The sequence below is a fragment of the Hydra vulgaris genome, chromosome 13 (genome assembly GCF_038396675.1).
Source record: "Hydra vulgaris chromosome 13, alternate assembly HydraT2T_AEP".
NCBI lineage: Eukaryota > Metazoa > Cnidaria > Hydrozoa > Anthoathecata > Hydridae > Hydra > Hydra vulgaris.
This window is the reverse complement of record NC_088932.1, coordinates 18,659,526-18,666,682: the sequence shown is the minus strand read 5'-3', so window position 1 is coordinate 18,666,682 and position 7,157 is coordinate 18,659,526. Positions and strand designations below refer to the sequence as shown.

The 7,157-nt window shown below is 28.9% G+C and overlaps 1 long non-coding RNA gene across 1 annotated transcript; it reads right to left on the bottom strand.

Annotated features, from left to right (window-relative positions):
* Nucleotides 1-2,797: 2,797 nt before the first annotated feature.
* On the bottom strand, nt 2,798-6,857 carry LOC136089352 (uncharacterized). The gene is made up of 3 exons (XR_010642979.1): nt 3,460-6,857; nt 3,328-3,396; nt 2,798-2,978 (listed from the first exon to the last, which is right to left on the bottom strand). It is a non-coding gene; the product is annotated as an uncharacterized LOC136089352 (long non-coding RNA).
* Between the last annotated feature and the right edge of the window lie 300 nt (nt 6,858-7,157).

Here is a 7,157-nt window from a genome sequence, read left to right as displayed (position 1 = left end):
TTTTTACCGAAAGTTTAAACATGACAAACAATTTACTCAAACTCAATTTAAATAACTTGACTTTTGACGATCATATTTATGCAGGTCCCGATTTTAACATGTTTAGTAAATATCTTACAAACAAAGCAAAGGGTGTGCCTTCATGCATTCCTGATCCAATAGACGGAACTTCAAATTATTATACTTTTTATTCTTTACCATCCTTTCAAAGAAAATTATTATCACCCATGAAAATTAGCAAATTACTTATGAAAGGTAACGCCTATTCTGAAATGAAAAGTAACTCCTATTCAGATTATGATACCAGTTATACATGGAATAATGTTCCTATTGGTACTCCCGAAATGAAAGGCACTCCCTTTCAAGTATTACCTTCAAACTTACCTGATGACATTTATAAAATATGGACATCCGATAGCTCTTTATTCGCTAAATATAGCGCAGAAACTTTTATTGAAGTTTAAATATGATGCGAACAAAGCAAACCTATTTTTTCAAATACCATCAAAGTACCTGTTGTCACTACAACTAGTTTCAAAAGAGCTACTACACCGAGTCATAAAACAAAGCTATATTACAAGGAAATAATCCAACAGAATTAATATTTTATTGCACTTCGCTTAATGGTCAATTCATTTATCAAAAAAAGAGCGATGGTACTATTGTACAAACTTGGACAGACAGTTTACCATTAAAAAATATCATTTTAAAAATGTATCAACCTGTTGGAAACAACCCTATACCTTATACTTTACTTTTACAAAGAGATCAATATAGTTTAACTCAACAAATCAATCCTTTTATTATGCAAGTCGATCAAAATATGACCAACGCCATGTCACTAAATTTTAAAATTCAAAAAAAAAGACTAGCTTTCTTAAGATGTGCTCTCGTTCAAATTAGTAACTTTAATAACACCGTTTCCAATTTTCCTTCAACTACGGACGCTTACATTTTTATTAAATGTGATCAGGCTGTCCAATGTGGAATGTATATGAACAAAATTTATGTTCCTGGAATTGTTGCATTTTTTAATTTATTAGACTATACTAACTCTACTCAAGTCACCACCAATATTGATTTTATAAAAAATCGTAACACTTCCATTTAAGGACAATTAACCACCTTTGATATCAATGATGTGGACGATTGGAAGCAAACAAGATGGTCTTTTCTCAATTCAAAAGCTAAACCGCTCACCTTTAATAATCTTAGTTCTACCATTTTTTTTTAATCCTACGTTAAAGATTCAAATAGTTCCGTTTTACAATTAACTAGTTTGATTAGTATAAAATAGTTTCTTTTATTTTTTATTATGTTTAAGAAAATATAAAAAGCAAAAAAGAGTTGTTATTTTTTCTCTCTCTGTTTTTTTTTACAAAAAATGAGTCTCTTTTGTGCCAAAGGAAGATATCATAAAAATTTCGTCAATTTGGAAGAAAAAATGATGCAAGAGTCAAAAATAAATCCTAAAGATCAATTTAATCAAATTAAAAATCATATGCAACAATAACAAAATCAACTTTCTCAATATTCTACTAAATCTGATTTGATAAACATGAAATCAGAATTGGACGAAATAAAAAAAATGAAAAATAAAAAAGAAGAAATACAAGACAAAAAACCTCCCAAGAAAATGAAAAAAAATGTACACATCAAACCCAAACCTAAAAAACGAAAATATTCAGAATCTGAAACCGAAAGTTCTGAAAAAGATGAAATTGCTGAAAAAAAACCTAAAAATAAATCAACTCCATTACACATCTGTTCACAATGCTTTCAAGTAGTCAATGCAGTCGACAAAATATACGGATTATGTAGAAACTGTACTATTCAACAAAGAGCCATTTTATCTAGTCCACTCATACAGAATAACAGCGAAAAAAAGAAAAAAAATTGAATAAAAAAAGTTTATTTGAACTTGGTTACACTCGAGCTTTAAAACACGTTAAAAATAAAAAAATACCATTTAAAAAAAGCACTTAAAGAAGATGAATAAATAGAAAAAAAATTAATTTTTCTTACTTTTAAAAAAAAATGGGTTCATAGCTAAATATATGAGAGATGGTGACGGCAATCGTTATACACCCAATACAAATGGACATGTTACTATTGAAGATGTTTTGGCACAAGCCGACCACGAAAATCGTTTATTGCAAGAAACAACAAGTGGTAATATTAGCGCAAAATATAAAGCTATTTTAAATGAAAAATATCCTGGTTTTCAAACCCCAGTGAAAAAGCGCACATGGGATACGCGTGGATTTTTTCCATATGTAACCCATGTGGGGATTATTATTTTGTCCCATGTGGGTTTCATATGGTAAATCCCACATGGATTCCATATGGTAAATCCCATATGGGATACACGTGGGTTTTTACCATATGTAACCCATATGGGGATTATTATTTTGTCCCATGTGGGTTTCATATGGTAAATCCCACATGGGTTTTATGTGGTAAATCCTACATGGGATATAGGTGGAAAATACTACATGTTATAGATCTTAAATGCCACATATTTTAATCCAAATGGTATAAAAGTAGTCAATACTAGACAAATGAAAGTCCGAATGCTTCTATGATAACTTTTAAAATTACTTAAATAGTAATTTAAAATTAATCATTGAAGCTTTCAGAGAGCCTTAACTTAATCTGGTATTTGCTACTTTACCCCATTTGGTATTCAAAACGTGCAGCATTTTAGATCTTTTACATGTGATGTTTTCCACCGATAACCTAAGTGGGATTTACCTTTAAACTATTATGACGAAATTTTATAAAATCAAAAAACGTGTTGCAAAATGAAGTTATTTTAAAATAAATGCTATTAATCAATACATCCAAAATGAATATTAAAAATATTATTTTTTCTTTTGCGATTTACACGCCGTTTGTAGTCGATTAAATTAATTAAATCGCTTCGGCTTGCATAATACCAAGGTTTTTAGTATCTTCTAACTTTCTTCAAACATTTTCTAAAAAAAAATATAAATCCAAATATATATAAATATAAATATAAATATATATATATATATATATATATATATATATATATATATATATATATATATATATATATATATATATATATATATATATATATATATATATATATATATATATATATATATATATATATATATATATATATATATATATACAGAGAGAGAGAGAGACATGGAGAGAGAGAGAAAGAGAAAGCGACATGGAGAGAGAGTGAAAGAGAAAGAGAGCCTTTAACCTGGCTAATTTAATTATTAGCCAGGTTGAAGTCATTAATGACTACAATATTTCACAAATAATTATTTCCTAATTATTACTTACAATGACTAACGTATTATGGGTAATTGAACACATATTATGAGTAATGAGCTTGAACCCATGAGGAGAATCCTGAAAAAAAGTGATCAATTAGGATAAGTAGTCAAACAAAAAAACAAAAATGTAAAAACCTACTTTTTCAATGATGTAGACGTTGGGTGCAATAGCCACTAGATGCAAAAGTATCTTTACTTTTTCGTCACACACACGGCCTTCTATAATAACAGGCCTTGACATCGCGCAAAATGCCGTAAAAACTGAAGGCCGATTAAACTTTCACTTTTACTTGTATTGATAAATTTTTATATTAGGTAGGGTGTAATGGCAGTCTATGTTTTCTAATAATAATCTCTAGTAAAGACGGAAATATAAAAAGAAAACCAAAAAATTGTTAAAAGATAATCATATTTTTCGTATTTCAAATTTCGTTAGGAATATTTATGTAATATTGAATAGTATTAATAACAAGCAAAACCATAACAAAGTATATATCTATATATTAGAAAGATAACTGTATTTTTAATTTTTTTTGCTAAAAATGGTAACAATAAAAATCACCAACAATAAAAAACACCAACAAAAGTTGATTCAAGCAAAAAAAAAGTTTTATCAAAATATCTCAACAGGGTAAATATTTACAAATCCAAACATATTGAGAGACATATAGGCTAATGAGAAAATAAAAAACATAACAAGTAACTAGCATAATAAATTACAAAACTAATTTTCACATAGATTATGATAGCTTTAGTATTTTGGGAGTGGTAATTAGTGAGTAAGTCTTTAGCAGAATATTAGAATATACTCTGCATTGTTTTTTTGTGATTTTAAATTTATATTTAGCAGCAATGAACTGAAACTGAGTAACACAAAAATGTTCTGCATAAAGGGTCAGTAGCACCTTGAAAAAAAAAAAGCAAAATATTGACCATTGGCACGAGTATCAGAAGGAATTTCAAGTCCCCCTCTGTTTAGGCTATACAGATAACTTCCATATTTATAATAATAATTGGTAGAAGCATCATAAATTTTTATTTCGCTTGTTACACATAGCCAGCTATGTAAACTATAGCCACTAATGTAGATTTATTAACTGAGCTTTCAAGATCATGTATATTATCCAGAAGTTCTTTTTCATCAGTAGAAATATCTCTAAAACATATGTCACAAGTATGACTATCGATACCATCAACAGGAATGTCAAGTTGTAATATCAATTTAGTATGTTGAATATTAATTTTTTTAATTACAGATTTAGCGTTTATAAAGTAAGTACCTCCAAATCTCTGTCAAAGCTTAGAAAAAGCTTTTTCAAGTGGATCTGCTGAAAACCAACCTAATAAGACATACTTAGCTCCATTACTCAACAAAGTTTCTATGAGATCAATAAAGCCATAACATAAATGCGCTATTGCATTGCTAGTATCTAGCGTAAGCTGTTTTGCACGCTTACCTGTAGGTTTCATAAAATTTGACAGTTCAGCAATATCTCGTAGCAGTTGTAACTGTTGATCACCAGCTGAGTGGATTTCTCCGCGTAATTCATTTTTAAACCGAATGCCAGCACCAGGTGCTTTGACATTACCAACATTCGAAAAAAAATTTTTTCAATAAATACAGCAGTACCTTCAAATGCTTTATTTTAAATCTCTGGATGCGTTCTTAATGCAGCTACTGTTTCTTCGCAAAAAACAGACAAACAAAACTTTACAGATTGTCTCTCTATTGGTTTTGAATAAACTGATTTAGCTGTAAGTTTAGAGAGTTTAAAAAGACTATTGCACTCAGTTTTATATATAGTTTCTAAATCACTCCACTTAGCCAAAGCCAGTTCTTTATTGTTCGAAAATTGAAGTTCGTCAGTCTTTTCTGTCAACCAATTGTTTCGTATAGATTTTATGAGATGCACATAATCATACAATAAATATATACCTGATGTTGTTAACCATGGTTTACTATTAACTGTTTCAAACATTCCAAAAAATCTTTGATTTACACCGTTACCATCAGTAATTATTACCAGTGTCTTACTATTTTCAATATTATTTATCGTATCAACAATTTGTTGACATTGAGCAAATCGAAATTCAGAGGAAAGATTTGCAACAAGTTGAGCTCTACATATAAATTCTAGACCTCCAAAAAGACATTTAATCATAAATGATAAAACTGTTTTAGCTAATTTTTCAGGGGAGTTTACTACTTTACCAAACAAACACCTCTTTGGTAAAGTAATGAAGCTTTGACATAGACCTCATCAAATAGTAGTATGGAAGTTCTTTTCAATGGATTTAAATTCATAAAAATACTATTTATAAAACTTAGGTCCTCCATTGAGCTTATTTTTGAAGTCAATCGTATTAAAGTCCTTATACTTGGCAACTTGTAGTCAATACACAAACAATCATATAAACTTTGTCGCATAGCAAAATACTCATATGCTCTACATATAATATCTGAAGTATATAAAACGTTACCAACATTAACTTTTCTCATAGCATTCAGGTGTTCGAATAGAATATTTGACTGAAGCGAACTTTCTTCATTTTTCAAAAATCTAACTGCTTCAAATAATAATAAGCTGATTTTGTTTTTATTAACTTTAATTTGTTTACAGCTAAAGATGAAATATTACAAGTTGTGCCATTATGGTTAGCTACAAATGAATATTAATTGAAAATTACTAAAATAAATAATGGAACACCAAGTTTGTACATTTTTGATTGTATGTGTAAACTTTTTTTATTAAGCTGGAAAACAATAACATCTTTATTATCACTTAACAAAGATTGAATATTGTCAAATATAAGTTCATCCTCTTTTAGAAAATCATTTAACTCATCTAGTAAAATGCTTCCCAAACCGCTTAAAGTTACAGATTTTCTAACTTTACTTGCTGGTGTGGCTAAACAACTAGGCGGAATATTTTTAAAAACAGATGGTGGGTTTAAAGGTCGTTGCTTCTCATATTTGCTTTCAAAAGATGCTTCATTTGGCCAATGCAGTTGACATACTGCTGTATAGTCTGTAACAATAAAACCAGTTCTTGGGATAGCTTCACTACATCTTTTTCTCTCCTCTAGATTCTTCGGGAATTTATAAATTGATATTTTTGTTGTAGTTGAGTATTATTATTTTTGTTGTAGTTGTAATTGATATTGTAGTTGTAGTTGTATAAATTGATATTTTTGTTTTAGTTGAGATAGTTTGACTTGCAAAGAGGTACAAAGCATTTTAAAGGCATTTTAATTATTAAAAAAACTTATTGTTAGCTTGACAATATTGTTACCTTACAGTGTAACGCCTTGAACCTTACAACGTTATCGTCTTGAAGTTGCCCTATCTAATTTATAAACCAATCAAATTTTAAAGATTTATTAAAAAAGCGCAAACACAAACTTTTGTCTAATGTAAAAAGATAAAAATGTAAACACAGTATTAGGAATTGGCCTTCAGTTTAACAACTTTGTTGCGCGATGTCAAGACCTGTTATTGTAGAAGGCCGTGGTCACACATAATATAATATTCTGAAACTAATAAACAAACATCTAAATTTCTATAAGTAAATTTATCCTTCATATTCTATCTTATTTTCACATCATAATCTATTATGGTATTATTTATATAACATATCACAACAATATTATTAAATTTGTGATGTTCAAATATCATATGAACATTCTCTAACATGTTCATATGATATTTGAATATAGTTCTTGAGTATATTATCTGCAAACAATTGACTGATGCAAGTTCAAATGTTGTCAAAAACCAAGCATGCATGCATGGGACACTGCAGTGTCCCACAAAGAAATGCTGGTTTGAAAGTTAAA